This window comes from Martes martes, assembly GCF_963455335.1.
Source record: "Martes martes genome assembly, chromosome: 7".
Classification (NCBI taxonomy): domain Eukaryota; kingdom Metazoa; phylum Chordata; class Mammalia; order Carnivora; family Mustelidae; genus Martes; species Martes martes.
This window is the reverse complement of record NC_137894.1, coordinates 112,898,799-112,915,406: the sequence shown is the minus strand read 5'-3', so window position 1 is coordinate 112,915,406 and position 16,608 is coordinate 112,898,799.

Below are 16,608 nucleotides of genomic sequence, written 5' to 3'. Positions count from 1 at the left end.
GCGAAAAGAAGACCAATTCAAGGTGATCAAATATAAGGAGGACACAGTAGATGGAAGGTTTAGTGGCACTGAATAGATACCTTGGGGCAATAAAAGAGGGTGTTGTGCTCTCCTAATGGGGAGAGCTGTGTTCCTCCATCTTGGCAGAATCTCCAACTTTCACAGAGCCCAGATCTTGGAGGAACCTTATTTTGCCCTTTACCAGCTAAAAATAGTAGGGTGAAATGTGACTGACCAGAGAACCTTTGACCTCTTCTGGGTTTAGCTTTTGGACAGAGTTAAGAGACTCTTCTTCTGAGTCTTATTTTGGTTAGAACATCATTTGGGGGCGGGATGGGGTGGGAAGAAGCTCTGTAAGGGCAGGCTGAAGGGCACCACATTTCTTTAGCTCAAACACGTACGAATCATACTTTATGATTGGGGAACTTTAAGGTCATGCCAAAAAGGGGCAAGAAAGGGGTATCAGAATGTAAAAAGCAGCCTCCTAGATGATTCTTTGCTTAAAATTTCTCTTGAAAATAAGTAGTAGGACTGGGAGCTTCTCTAGCTACTAACACAACAACAACAACAACAATGGTGCTTTCATTTTCTTTCTCCTGTAGTATGTGGGCAGATTACCTGAAGTGCAAGTTCCCTAGTAGCCATAAAGAGTAAAACCTTGCAGCACATTGCTAGCTTATCCTAGCAACACCCTCAGAGGTGAGATTTTCTCTTAATAATAATCTGTGATAACTCTCCTTTCTTAAGTTTTTGCAATTTGTCATAGTGGTGGTCCTCAAGGTCAGCCTCCTGGAGCACAGAACAGGGGAGCTGGATGGAGAGGGGTCCTCGAGGAGTAAATGGACATGCTCAGCATAATGAGTCAGGAAGTCGGGCTGTCTGAGGGAAACTTCTGCTTTGGGGTTCAGGGATCATCTCTTTCATGTAGAGGCAAAGGGAAGGCTTCTGAAGACTTCAGAAAGAAAATGCTGACCATTAGGAATCAGCATGGATTCACCAAGAAAAGAGATGATCTACCAGTTGTACTTTTACCATTGCAGGGGGCATGGAATTCCTACGTTTGCTTATTGCATTGCAGTAGGCAGCAGAGCAGGAAACTTATGGCGCTCTTGAGGACAGTGAGGACTGGAAGACAGTGTACACGTAGTGGCTGGGGATGTGCTGATGGAATAATAAGCAGACAAATGCACCGCCCCTCCCCCCCCAGCCCTTGTACTTCAACAGTCTGTCTCACTAGAGACTAGGAAGAACTTTCTTCTCCTCCTCCTCCTCTTCCTTTTCCTCCTTCTCCTCCTTCTTCTTCAATTTTATTTATTTGACAGAGAGAGACAACAAGAGAGGGAATACAAGCCAGGGGGAGTGGGAGAGGGAGAAGCAGGTTTCCTGCTGAGCAGGGAGCCCGATGCAGGACTCAATCCCAGGACCCTGGGATCATGACCTGAGCCAAAGGCAGCTGCTTAATGACTGAGCCACCAGGCGCCACTGGAAGACTTTTCAGAGGGCAAGCTCACCCACTTGCAGCTGTAAGGAGTTGCTCATACCTTGGGTAGGAGAATCAGAATCCCCAAAGACGACAATAGTTTGGATTAATTCTGGTAACATGTAACAGATGAAATATAGTAGGGCTAAGTGTACCTCTGGGATCTTGTGGGGGGGAAACAAAAGGAACTATACACATCCAGGATGGGGGAGATATGAAAAACTTGCGGGGTTGGTGTTGATGGTAAACTTGACATGAGTCAACATGCACGATTACCAAGAAAACTGGTGTGATCTTAGGTGACATTAATTGAAGAAGGGCTTTGAGGATTGAGGAAGCCTTTCTCCTGTTGGACTCTTTATTGCCCATCCCATCTGGAATGCCACAGCAGGGGTCACTTTTAAAGGAGAAGCCCAAGGAAACTGTACTGCATTTGGGGAGAGGCATGGGGAAGGGGGAGGGGCCCTGACAGCGTGTTGCAGGGGGACCATGTGGCAGAAAAGCAGAAGGAGACAAATAAGAGGAAGGGCTAACTAGAGAGAGGTCTTCAAGGTGGTCATGCTGGAGAGCGGTGTCCGTGTCATGCAGAAAGCAAGCACCATGGCCAGTGGGTGAAGGCTAAAGGAAGCGGATCAAAGCTCTAGCTGCTGCCAGTCAGCGTGGGGTCTGAGGTTGTGAGTCTGCTCCCCCTAGAGGTGTTCTGGCCGAGGGCTGAGGGAGAGCACGCCCAGGCACCTCAAGAAAAGGACGGTCGTATTGTTTCAAAGGAGCTCTGCTGACTCTGAATGCCTGGTCACATGAGACATGTTTGCACACTGCACTTCCTTCACGTTGACCATCCATCAGCCATGGTGACTGTTGATAAGCACGCCCCATAACTATTTGAGAATATTTGTGACGGTAGGTTTCCCCGGTGTAATGGAGAAGACCTGGGCTGGTTTGAGTCTCGTCTTGACCACTTCTGGCTATGAGACTTTGGACAAGTCCCTCGGTGTGTGGCGTCACTGAGCGCCCAGGTGCCGGCCCTGTGTGGGGAGCAGCAACGGACGACATTCCTATCCTGGGGAGCTTGCTGCCCCGTGTCTGTCACTGCCACTGCAAAATGGGGCAGATTGCTGCTGCTCTCCGGGGTATGGTGAGGGAGGGGAGACAAATCAGAGAGGGAGCTTAGGCTCGACCAGGATTGGTTTCCTTTCATTCTCTCCCTTGCAAGTAGCTCAAAGCTGTGGACATTGGCAGGAAATCGTGGGTGCCCAGAAATGCTCGTGGGCACTCGTGTGAGATCTGTCCCCCTCTGTCTTTCCGAAGGTTGCTGAGTGTCAGGCCTGCCCATAGCTCACTCCCCGATGGAAGCCCTTCCTCCACCAGCCGTACTCTGTTCATGCTCCCCCAAGCCACCAACTTGTCCTTGGAGATCTTACCCACAATTTGGTGGCAGTGTGTGTGTGGAGGTAACAGGTGGAGTGGGGAAGTTGGTGGCCATTTAGGATGGTTACCCTTTCTTAGCAGGTGGAGGCTGCCTGGTCCTGTGGTCCTGGGTCCCAACAGCAGTGTTCTTAGTGTCCTGGGTGGGGCAAGAAGCTTCCAGGGTCAGGAGTCTCCCTCAGCCTAAACAAGTCAGGGTTCCATCCATTTGTCAAGGTTCGGCGCAAACACTACTTCCTCGGGGAAGCATTGCCTGGTTTCTCCCCATCCCCAAATATTTTCTACCCCGTAACCATGCACTGTCAAGGGCTGGTCACTGTCTCCTAGCCACAGTGTGAACCTTCAAGGGCTGGGACCAGGTGTTCTGATTTTCTGAATCCATAACGACCTTTAGCTCCATGAAGACACCTGAAGACATGAAGACCTGTTTGATTCTTTTTCAACCTTCCTCTCACAGATCCCTTTGTTAAGTTGAGAGCAGGAGGAGTAAACAGTAAGTTAGCATTCACTTATCCAACCGACATTTTACAAAGGTCTCAAACCCATGAGTCACAAACTAAAACCTGCCCACAGGCACACCTCATGCAGCAGACACTGTTTGTTTGTTTGTTTTGAAATTATTGTTATTTTTTAATTTTTAAAAAAAATTTTATTTGCTTATTTGACAGAGAGAGACGCAGCGAGAGCGGGAACACAAGCAGGGGGAGTAGGAGAGGGAGAAGCAGGCTTCCCGCTGAGCAGGGAGCCCGATGTGGGGCTTGATCCCAGGACCCTGGAATCATGACCCAAGCTGAAGGCAGACGCTTAATGACTGAGCCACCCAGGGGCCCCTGTTTGTTTTTAAATTATTGTCAATGTTCAAACCAAACCAAACCCTGGAGATCCGATACAGAACTCTGAGTTTTTAGGCCCTTTCATATATTCAGCCGAGACTGAGTCGTGGCTGTCCCCTGTAGATCGGCCATCTCTGGGTCATGGCAGTCCCCAGCCAGCTTCGCTCCTCTGGCTTACTGCCAGTCCCCACAGGCATCTGAGTTTAGTCTGAGAGCTACTGACATCAAGAGGAATCCTATGAAATTTCGAGCTTAGCAACATCTGACTTCCTGGGTTATTTCCTGACCCACTGTAGGATGTGCTTCTCCAGCCCAATCCAGGTCAAGATTCTTTCTCCCCTGATGCAACCAAATCCGAATCCCCTTGTGGTTGCCGATACCTCCCGTCGCTCTTGCTGCCAGCTCTGCTGGCCCGGGATGCTGCAGAGCTTTTGGGGAGAGCTAGGTGGGCAGGTGTGTGCCCTGGCAGGGCACGGCTCCAGGTTGAGCCCAGAGGGCCCCAGCAGCTGCTGTCCATGTGTCAGTTCCCAGGCAGAGGAAGGCCGTTTGGGGAGACCACCCACTCAAAGGCTGGGCCACCTCTCTAGAACCTCCTTTCAAAGACACCCCTGGAAGTGACCCTCCGCTTGGCCCGGTGCAGTGACCTGAGGTTGCCCACGCTCGGGGCAGGAGGGACCCTGCTGAGGTCCTGTTTCCTGCCCTCTGCAGGCCCAGATTTCAAAGCTGGCCATTTACTCTTCCTTCTCCTCCTGCCTGCCTCCCACCCTCTTCTCCTCCCCAACATTCTTTTGCTTCTTGTTTATATTGCAGAAAACATCTGCGAGAGTAAATGACTGAGATGAAAGATCTTGGCAGAGGGCTATTTTTCTTTGCTTGGCTTAAAGGGGACAGATGAAGACTTCAGCCTCACCCTCCCCTTCCTCGGCGTGACTCCCTCCCCCACCTCCCGGAGAGGAGAGAAATGGGATCTGAATGAAGACAGACCAGAAGGTGGCCCAGCCGGCCCCAAGTCCCCAGGCAGGGGAGATTGTTTTTCCAGTAGAACAGGCTGGCCCGGAGGAAAAGGCTGCACGGAGGGCGGAGGGGAAGAAGATGCGCGGGCTTCACCTTCTACAGCTGGCTTGGCCCCGTTTGCCCCACCGGCTCTGCCTTCTCTGCCCGTAGTCCAGGCCGCACAGCCACCTGCCTCGGCCCGCAGCAGGCCCCTCTCGTTCCCGGCGCCTGGGCAGGCTGTGGAGGAGAGACCCTCCCCTCCCCAGCGACCCTTGCCCCCTTGCTCTTCTCCTGGGTGGCTGAGCCGTTTTGTAGGGAGTGACCCCCTGGGTATTGTGTCCTCTCTCTCACCTCAAAGGAGTTGGTTTTGGAGCAGTTGGCAACTTCTCTCATCCTCCGTTTCTTCGTCAGCTCTCCTGCCTAGTCACTGTCGCGAGTCGGCGGGGAGGTCAGTGGCCTCGGTCATCGGGATGAACCCCTGGCGTGGTTACCCCGTCGTGGGTACTCTGACAGGCCTGTCGCAGCTGGCTGGGGACCCGATTCTCTGTCCTGGTAGTCCCTACGTCACAGCTCGGTGGCCCCGGGGTTTCCAGGATGGATTAGGAGATCCCACAGCAAAAGGCAAAGGATGTGGCAGCTTCCAGAGGGTGCTTGGGGAGCTCGTCCCACCCCATCTCACCCGTCCTGCCTCTTTCCTGCGTGGCTCCTCTTGGAGTCCGGCAGTGACTCCCAGGTTCTTGGGAAGGGCAGGGCCAGAGCTTTGGAGGACTTCAGTATGGCAAGGCCGTTGTCACTGGGGAGAATGATGAGCAGGTTCTTACCAGGATGGGACATGGAGCAGGTAAGATTTGACACAGGTATAGGAGGAAGAAAGTTTGGCATAGGGGCCTGTCTTAGGAAGAAAGCAGCTGGTGTTTGAGGACAAGGGCAGGAAACTTTTTCCTGGCCATAGCATCGTCCAGCCTGGGTCTACTAGGGTCCCCAATGGAATTCAGGGACATTTGTTCATGGAGGATGAAGTCAGTGGACACAGAGCAGAAGGCCCAAGCCTGGGAGACCTGTCCTGAGGCTCCCGGGCATGCCTTCCATGTCTTCACATGTCTCCATAACTTCCATGGAGACATAACCTTTTCCTGTGCCCAGGCCTCCCTCCATGGAGAAGTGCACACCTAGGAAGGGGAAGGCTGGGTCTGCCTCTTCTGTCAAAGTCAGAAGCATGAAACCCCTGGTTTGGTCTCTGCTGGGGGGAGGTGAGGGGATGCACCTTGGCCACTAGCTCATGTCTGCTCCTAGGAGCTGGATGCCTAGCCCTCGCTGCCATGGATACAGAAGTCTGGCTTCCATTGGGCTCACTTAGTAATGTTAGTCAACCATGTATTTAAAAACGGAGAAACTGGGGGCGGGGCGCCTGGGTGGCTCAGTCGGTTGGTTAAGCATCCGACTCTTGATTTCAGCTCAGGTCATGATCTTGGGTGGTGAGATCGAGCCCCGTGTCCGGCTCCATGCTCAGTGGGCAGTCTGCTTGGGACAGTGTCTCTCCCTCTCCCTCTGCCCGTCGCACTCTCTCGTATGCACGCATGCTCTCTCTTTCTAAAATAAATGAATAAAATCTTAAAAAAAAATGGGGAAACTGAGTTCTGAGAAATCAAGCCACCCAGCGTCACACCACAGTAAGTGTAAGTCACAGCCAACATGGGAGCCTGGGTCATCGCCCCTCTCTGGTCGACCAGCAGTATGCTACTGGAATATCAGCTAGCATCTACAGGTGATGTAAGGAACGTTCTGAAGTGAAAAGTCCAGCTTCTCGGTCACACCAGCTGCACTTCAGCGCCTGCGAGCCCCCCGTAGCTAGTGGCTGTCATGTGGACAGTGCAGATATGGAAATTTCCATCTTCGAAGTCAGTTCTCTTACCATGGTGACTAGACTGAACTGATTTTCTATCCTTTTCCAGCCACGCAGTTTAAACTATTTAATTCAGTTATAAATTCCTCTATTCTCCTGACACCTATGCCCCCTTCCCCTCCCGAGTCTGCCCCCAAGGAGAGGGTAATTACCATCTCCTCTGGGGTGGCTGGGAGCACGACAGAACAGAGAGGCTCCATGGGGACAAGGGCCAAGCACTCGGCCCTGTCCTCTCTGCCACTTTGAACCATCCTTGCTGTGTCTGTGTGGAGCCAGGGCACGGCTGGTCCCCTCTGGGCTGGGGGGCCACGGGGCCTGACTCCTTCACCCACTGGGGCAGTCCCAAAGGTCACACTGCCGGCATGCCGTCGCCCTTTCAATCACCCCAGCCCTCTGAATGGGACCCTGTGAGTGAGCTTTGTGCGAACACAGGAGAAAGGGGCTCTGTCTGGGAGCTGCTTGGAGCCCCGCACAGAGGCCAGCGCTGTGCAGGGCCACCCCGAGAGGTCCAGCCTGGGACAGGCGGAGACCTCCAGCATCACGCGCGAGCCTCCCTGTTCCCATACTGGCTGTGTGTGCTGGACCAAATCCTCAGTCACCCTATGGGGAGAAGGGACTGAAAGAATGTTCGAATCAGACAAAGCTTCTATCCCCTGCTGAAGGGTTTGGGCTCGGTCTCACTGGAGGCCCCAGCAGCCCTGGGAGGTAGGCGGGGCCCCTTCCATCCTTCCCTTTGGCAGATTGAGATGACTGAGGCACACAGAAAAACTCACCCCAGGTTACCCAGCTAGATGCTAGATGGTGGCCCAGGAGGAGGTGCCTGGAGCCAAGCGAGCCGGTCCCCGGGTCTCTCTGAGAAACGGAGGGGGCTCAGATCTGGATTGGCCTGAGCCCCTTTCACTTGTGCTATATATAAATGGGTCAATCCGTTTGGTTTCTCCATTAGCTGGGGGCTCCCAGAAGGCAGGGTCCTTGTTCTGGTCCTTGCTAAGAGCCAGCGCCTGGACCGTGCCAGACCCCCAGAAGACCCTGAAGAGACATCAGGCTGAAAAGGCTGGGGCCGAATGCAGGTGAATGAGCGGGCCAGCGGCGGTCCTCTGGCTCACGTCTGCTGGGAGACGGTTACCTGCCTCCGAGAAAAAGTGGAAGCCAGAGCCTGGAAACGTCCTCCCTGTTATGTCCTTAACAAGACACCGGGACAGAGAGAAGAGACCCCAGGAAATTTTGAAGCCAGACCTTCTGGAACATTTGGTGCTGAACATTTGGTGCTCCCCCAGACTCCCAGATCCTAGGCATAGCCTCTAGTTCCTCTCCTGCCCCTTGGCCCTGGCTGAAGCTCACCCTAGGGCTGGCTTCCCTGCTCGATTCCCCGCCAGGCCCCCGGGCTGGGCGGAGAGTGTAAGCAAGCAGGAGCCGCGTGGCAGAGGGGCCCAGGCTGCACCAGGAAGCCTCAGCCAGGATGAAATCAATCTGCCCATCTCCCCCCACTCGCCTGCCCTCTCCCCCGACCTGCCCAGGTCTGCAATTCATCCGCCGTCCTCAGATGCTGTTCCTGCTATCAGATGATGAAAATGGAGATTCATCTTGAAGAAAGAAAGAAGTAGCTCGCTCCCCCCCCACCCCCCATTCTGAGTCTATTTGAGCCCCTTTCCTCCCCCCTCACCATGTGTTTCTGAAACCTGGGGCTGTTCCAAGTCCTAAATGTGCTGGAAAGTATATCCCTGAGCAGCTGCGAACCTGCTCAGGCTGCAGTGGCCCGGGGTGAATCAGAAACCGGGAGACAGGCCGGCTAACAATGCAGCCCCTTGTTCCTGCATGGAGGGAGATCACCATCAGCGCTGGGGCTCCTGGGAGTGAGGGGCGGTGAGCTCACACACACACACACACACACACACACACACACACACACTCACACCCACCATTTACCTCTGGACACCATCCACCCCACCTTGGCCCCCAAAGAAAGGCTGGGGAGAGGGGTTCCATAGCAGGCGGGAGACCATCGTGAGCGGCCAGCTGGGCTAACTTCTGTCTACGCTGCTTCTAACTCAGCCTCCTGCTCTTTCCTTTCCCTCTAATGTAATCGGGAAAGCAGGGTGGGGAGCTGGAGGGGAGGGTTTGCACAAAATCAAGCAGGATTATCTCAAGGTCTTCCACTGAGTTGGGGGAGCATGGAGGACAGTGGGATTCACAAGCCAAAGGAGCTTCTTGGAGCTTGAGAAGTTTTGGGGAAGCGTCTTTGCAGGAACCAGACACCCTGAAAAAAAGAATTTGCAGGCAAGTCTCAAAACCCGGTCAGAGAGCTGGCAGCCGCTCAAGGCCGCGGTGGAGTCAGGGGGCCTCTCCATCAGGCCTGATTACAACCACTCACAGTCCTGGCCAACTGCAGGCATGAAGTGCCAAGTACCCACGGGGGTCTGAACCACCCACAGAAACTGCGCTGTTCATACTCACCACATCCTGGAGAGGTGGGGGTGTTCTCTGGTCACAAATGGACAAACTGAGGCTCAGGGCCACCTCACTGCCAGCCTGGGGGTGACAAAATTAGATGCTCCATTCCTTGACCCAATTCCTAGTGGCTGGACGCCTCCCACAAGCCTGGTGTAAAGGCGGGTGAGGAACAAGGACTGACACCCGCACTCCCCAGTGTAAATGTACCCCAAAAGCCCCATCTTCCCGTGAGAGGCAGGCGCAGTACAAGTGCGCTGGGAGTGTTTCCAGGACAGAAAAAGGCCTAGCTCCACGATGGATACCGAAGGGTTCCCTCCACTCTGGAGCATTGGGGTCACCTCCCATTCTCGTCCCTCTCTTTGTTCCTTAGCCACTGCGTCTGAGCCCCACACTTTTTGTATCAGAATGAGTTCTCAGATCTGCTCTGCCTTCCCTTCCCAGTCACCACGGCTTTAACCCAAGCTCACCTCACCTCCTCCTGAGTTCCCATTGTAGCTTCTCCCCTCATCATTCCATTATGCATCGGTTATCACGCTCCCCAGCTTAAGAATCTCCATGTTTTCCCTTATCCTCAGCACCAAGTGCCAGCATCTGTCACACAAGGCCCTTTATAAACAGGGGCCAGCCCCAATTTGTCCTGTCTTTTGTTTTTCCTCCCCAGGCACCCACCATGTCAGGCACATTGAACTGCTCAGTGGTGCCCCTGTGCCTTTGCACGAGCTGTTCCATCCACCTACAGTATTTTTTCTCTAGCATCTGCCCAGAAAACTTGTGTCCATCCTTCAGAGCACAGCTCAAATGCCCTCTAACTCCAGGCACAGCCCTGCATTCACACCTCTATTATAGGCCTTCTTTGAACCGTAACCATCATTTATCTATTTGTCTAACCCATTAGACCAGTGGTTCTCAACCTTGGGGTCACGTTGCCTCCAGGGAACACCTGGTCATGTCTGGAGACATATTCGTTGTCACAGCTTCGGAGAGGAGTGCTATTGGTATCTAATGGGTAGAGGCCAGGGGCATTGCTAAGCATCCTACAATGCACAAGACAGCCCCCACAACCAAGTCTTGCCTGCCCCAAATGTTAATAGGTTGCAACATTGTGCACTAGAGTGTGTGTCTCTGGTGGTAACTTCTTGCTTGTATCTTTTAGTCTCCAGGGCTTGGCCTATAAAGGTGTCCAATAACCGTTTTGAGAACAAATGAGCAAACAGACTGACCGATTATTTCATATACTCTCTATCAGTAGCATGAGACTCACTTTGGAACCACTAACTTAGAACTCAAGAAACCTGACTAATTGTGAGCGAGCATATAGAAAAGGATGGAATAACGTGTACTTGAATCAAAATTTGCTTCCAGTGCAGAAAAGGACTGATGTGATCCGTCAGAGTGGATCTCAAGTTAGGCCAGGATGCGTGTCTTCACTGTAGTGCTGTGGTTTTCACGAGCCAGGAGCCTGGGATTGAGAAGGGTTAGGCGAATTTCCAGTACGCTCACTCAGCAGGAGTCAAACCTTATTGAGGCAGAGAACTCAAGACCCGGCTCCACATTCTACATGGGTTATGGCCAACTTGGAGATGGTACAGAAAGAATCCATGAAAAGGACGAAAGTTCTGGACACCTAGGTTTGATGAAGAAAGGCAAAAGAAATCGATATTATTTAACCTCACAAAAGTGATGGCTAAGGGAGTAGGTATTTTCCAATAACACCGGAGGTTGCTAAATGGAGAGAGTGACCCACCACTCTTTGGCACCCAGGACACAAGGAGAAGAAGCCAGTGGGAGGTGGGCAGGAGTGGGAGGGAGATTCAGTGGCTCCCAGACAAAGTGAAGGGGCGGCAAGAACTCATGGAGGCTCATCGCTGAGTGTTTCTTACTTGTTCCCTGGATGCTATCCTTACTCCACCACCAGTACTGACAGAGAGCTGGGGAGAGGGCTGTCCAGGCTTTGGGTCTTGCTTCTAGAATTTTCCTTTGAACTGGGAAGATGGGAAAGACAAGAGGAGCCTGGGAGGCAGAAGGAGGAATCTCGGGGAGGGGAAAACAAACAAACAAAAAAAGGTGAGAAAGCAGGAGAAAGGGAAGAAAGCAAGAGCAAAGAGGCAGCTGGAGAGACATCGGGAAAATGTCGAGGCCTCCGCATCTGGAAAACAGACCGGGGTCTATATTTAGACTGCCATGACTTGCAATAATTTGTGTGAGGGGGGGAAAAGGAAAATGTGAAGTTGGCGTCGTTCTGGGGAGGAATGAGTTATAAGAAAAGGATGGCTTGATAGGGGAGAGGCTCAGCCCTTGGCCCTTAGGAAAGGGCGTCTGAAGAGTGCAGGCCATCGAAGGTGAGCGATGGTGTTTACCGAGACTTGCTCAGATGATGTCCCCGTCCCCAGCCGAGACTTCACGGGCATTCCTTGGCGTCCCAGGTGGGCTGGCTGCCACAGCACCAAGATGTGTCCGTGATGATGCAGGGTGCTTTCCGGAGAAGGAAGGGCCGAGGCAGAGGCTCTGCAAGGGGCCTCAGGGATACGTGAGAGGCACTCTGTAAATCCTAGGAATTTGTATATATTGCTGAGGCCTTTCTCCAGCTGGATTATAAATAGAGGATTAGTTCAAAGGCAGGCAGCCTTTTAAAGAGATGGTGCCAAGCAAAGCCTGCAAACCAAATACAGTAAAACCTCCTTAAGCCCCTATTGGTTTATTCCAAATAGCATCGAAGTCAAAGTAACAGCATTTCCTGGGCTGACTAGGTGTCCCAGTGTCTCTTCAGGGAAAGTCTGGAGGGTTCCAGCAGATCTTTTGTGAAACCTCTGTTAACCAAAGAGAAAACTGTCATTGTGGAGAGTGAACCTTGCTAGCACGCTATAAGTTTGCCTTTTGAAACATCACATTTTAAAAAAATGCAATCATTTTGGGTAGAAATCTTTCTTTAAAAGAAGTCACATGCTTCCCAGTTTTTAAGATAGGATCTATGGATTTTAATTTGACATTTTTGTTCTTCCCAGGGTCATTTTGATCAGCTTTTGTCACTGTGCTATTATTCTAGCAGTGTCCAAACCTTTGAGATATGTGTGGCCATTTGTTTCTAGTCCAAGTGGGTTCATATTGCATGCTTTTGGGGTTCCTCGATCTACTTTTTTATCATGGAACATGCCATTTCATGCCTTTGGTGACCTCATGACCCAGCTTCTTTTAGTCTGCTCTGGGTTGAGAAACCAGATAGGCAAACTCATTAAAATTCTACGCAAAGAAAAAGTAAGTAGATTATGAGAGAAGAACTTAGCCTTTTCTCTTCCACTTGGATTCATCCAGTCTTTCGTAGAGGGTAATAGTTCATCTAGCTCCCTGGGGACAGTTGCTTTGAATTATACGCTACTTTAAATAAACCAATATGAGCCCATGAAGATAATTTTGGCTGCTTAGACGTCACTTGGCTTCTCTCCAGGTTTTGGGCTGATTTTAGAGAGTGAGGTGTTTGGGGAATTGTGTTCTGGGTAGATGAAGTCTTACCCTGTTTGCAGTCTACATTCCCAAGGCCTTTGCATTTGAGGTAAGTGGGTTTTTTGCTTACCTATACTTGAGGTTGGTAGAGTGATTAAACCCAGTGTAAGAAAGAGATTGTAAACAATCACCCTGGCCACTTGTTCATTAATGTCTCATTTTCTATCTCCTGGAAGTTGATGCGGACTTCTGAGCAGGATGCTGAGCAAAAGGGGCACATTAAAGTACAGAAGGAGGATGCCTGGGTGGCTCAGTCATTTGGGCGTCTGCCTTCAGGTCAGGTCATGATCCTAGAGTCCAGGGATCGAGCCCTGAATCCAGCTCCCCGCTCGGCAGAGAGTCTGCTTCTCCCTCTGACCCTCACCACTCTTAGGCTCTCTGTCTCTCTCATTCTCTCTCTCAGATAAATAAAAAAAAATTAAAAAAGAAAAGTACAGGAGGATAAGGGCACCTGAGGGGTTCAGTAGGTTAAGTCTCCAACTCTTGATTTCAGCTCAGGTCATGATCTCAGGGTTATGAGACTGAGCTCCCGGTCAGGCTTTGAGTCTGCTCGAGATTCTCTCCTTCTCTCTCTCTGCTCCCCCAACTCTCGGCTCACATGCACTCTCTTTCTCTCAAATAAATAAATAAATAAATAAAATCTTGGGGGGGGGTAGAGTGGGAGGATAGTGACACCAAGGTATTGGGTTGTAGTGTTCAGGGAAGCAAGAAGAAACTGGATATTCAAAATGGCTGAGAACAGGCCAACCCTAACCCTAAAGGTCCTTGAGTTGTTTTTGGCATCTTCTGATTAAGCAGTGAAACTCTTTCTGTGGTTAATTCGATTTGATGCTTTGTAAAGTCCTCAAACAGCTGATTTCCCATCAGCAAAGACTAGACATTCCTGAGAGACATTAGGCTCCATGAGGGAAAGTGACTTTATATTCTCATAGGCCAACAGGTCAAGAGGTGACTCTCAGAGGCCCTGCAGCCAGGCTGTCCCCTCAAGGCAGCCCTGTCAGTGAATCTCACATTCTTTCAGCAGTGTCCTGAGAAGTGCTCTTCCTGACTCCTGCATGAGAGCTCGGGGTCAGGCTTATTCTGCTCTCATATCAGGATCAGATTAGAAGACAGTTGGTCTTTTTGCTGAAGATGTTCCTCATGGGCAGTCTTTCCCACATGCAGATCTGAGGAAATCTGTCCTCAGCAGCCATGTTCTGGAACCCATGCCTCATCTCCCCCCTTAATGTGATTGGACCAGGGGTAGGCATCCGACCCAAGGATGACCACTAATTGGTGACTCACCAATGATGACCAGTGACTGGGGTGGCCTGGCTCACAAAGATGAGCTGAGGTAAAGAAATCCTTTCAGAGGAATCTAGGATCGAAAATGGAAAGACCGGGCCAACTGGCAATGGACACTGGGGTGAAAATGTAGCTGTGGAGTGGGGACCCTGATGTTTGTCTGGAAGCTGACCATACTTTGGTGAAGGGGAAAGTGGTTGTAAGAATGGAGGGCATGTTTCCTGAGAACAAGTAGAACGCAAAACCAGGGAGAGAGAGGTGTGTGAGTTCCTCACAGCCCGGCTGTTCTCATGAGTCTGCTTAAGCTTGTGTTTCTGTCTGGGGATTTCTAGGACCTACGGCCTCTGCAACAAAAAAGGGCTTCATCTAAGACTCCTGCTATCTCTTTAAAACACTTTCTTGCATGCCCGGAGCTTGAGGCTAGACCCATCTTGACACGTGCTTCTCAAACCTGAGGAATTCCATGTCTGACTTTTCCCCAGAGGACCCATTTTCCAAGACTTTAGTCCTTAAGTTGACTTTTTCTCATCCCTCCTAAAGATTTCCAAATCCTTCATGTTCCACTGCTTTGACTAGTACCATGGTTGCCCCTGGGGATGGCCAGAATTGGTTTTCATGCACATTGTGCTCCTGGCCATCTGTCCTAGAACTGCACTCTGCTTGATTTCCTAATGACAGAGTTGTCCTCTGGGCTGACTCGCAGCTCTGCTTCTCCCTCCCCCAGTACCTTCCCAGGGTCATCGCTGTTACAAGATGTCAGGGCAGGAAGGGACTTAGCAGTCATCTAGACCAACCCTGTCATTTTAATAATGAGGAAACTGAGTCCCACAGAGACTACATAACTTGCCCAAGGTCAGGCAAAGTTGAATAACTTGCTTTTCTCTCATTGTGTACGTGCGCGCCGCACATGTGAGTTTTTGCCATTTTTGAGCTTCATCTCAATAGTTTAAAAATTCTTCTTCAAGCTTCAGAGGGCATTTTGAAGTGTGCATATTCAAATTCAAATACATTATTTGTAATCCTTGGTGACTGATCGAGATGAACACGAAGATGTTCCACAGAACCTTGTAAACGCCTAGGGTAAAATGAGCCCACAAATATCCTACCAATACCCATCTTTTATATGGCTGATCTCTGAAGTAGGATATGTGCAAGCTAATTTATTGGGGTAAGTGAAAAAGATTAGGATGTCTATTAAAAACTTTTTTTACTATAATACATACAGTATAAAACACAACACACACATATATATTTGCAAGTCTATAATTTTTTTTGTAATAAGCATGTGCAATCGACCTTAACACACAGTTCAAGGTCACAGTTGCTGTCACAAAAAGACTATATAATATAACGTGAGGGAGATTGTGTAAATTCACCCTAACTCTGCTTTATGCAATCCCACTGGAAGAGGAGTATTTGTACTTCACAACTGGAAACTCAACAAGAAGAAAATGATACAATATTCATTTTTTTCCTAAAGATTTTATTTCTTCTTTTAAGTCATCTCCACATCCAGTGTGGGGCTTAAACCTACAACCCTGAGCTCAAGAGAGCCAGGCACCCCTACAAAATACTTTCAATAAAAATTAGTTTAGCACTCTTAACTTTTCCTTTTTTTTTAAAAAACTTCTAAGGAAAATAAGAAGAGACAATTACTTTGTTACCATGAAAATACTTTTTTGTATCTTAAATAAAAAGCCAAAGCTATACTTAATGGCACAACATTAGATGAATTCTTGTTAAATGCAAGGATAAAATAAGGATGCTAGCTGCTACTTTACTATGCAGTTTTATTCCGTAACGATAATTTTGAAGTTTCCTCCCATATAGTAACATACAATATGGCAATAGGAGGTAAAACTCTTGGAAAGGAGAGAAATAAAATTAAGCTACAGTATAACTGATTAATGTAAGCTACAGGAGTAACTACCAACAAGAAAAGCAAAGCATGTCAACATCCTCCAATGATCTGAGAATACACAGATAGAAGTTCCTTTATATTTAGAATGTTAATGTTGGAAGAAATCTTCAAAATGTATCTGACCTACATAAGATGCACAATAAATACTTGTTGAATGCATGAATGGTTAAATGACATAAATAAGGTCACTTTAAGAGAAAATGGATTTTGCTTTGTGTCAACGAAGAGGGACCCAAATCACAGAGAAGGGAAGGACTTTATTCAGCAAATAGAGCTGAGACAAATTAAAGATTTAACAGAAAAATGGATTTAGAAGCTCATTGCACATTGTTTCCAAATAAACTCCATATGGTTTAGAGAGTTAAGTGCAAAAAAACAATCAAAAGAATCTGTACAGATATCTAGAAGGAAATATACATGTATAGATACATTTAATCTCTAGATGAGGAGGGACTGAAGGACATGGCAAGAAAGATTCATGAAAGAACTGGAAATCTGATTACGTGTAATGTTTTACATGCCTTTACTTTGGAAAATAATAGCCAATTAAAAAAGCAAACAATAAACTGGGAGAAATATTTGTAGCAAAACGGGAAACACATAAGGTATTATCTTGGAAGAGTCCCTGTAGATTGACAAGAAAAACAAAAATATAAGCCAAGTCAGGAGCATGGAGTTAACATAAAAAGAAGTAGTTAACATAAAAGACCAGCCTTGGGAAAATGACGGGTCAGTTTTACTGATGGTCAAAACTTTTTGAATGATCATTTTCTATCAGAGAAGCAAAGTTTTGTTTATTTCTTTATTCTTTTATTTAAAA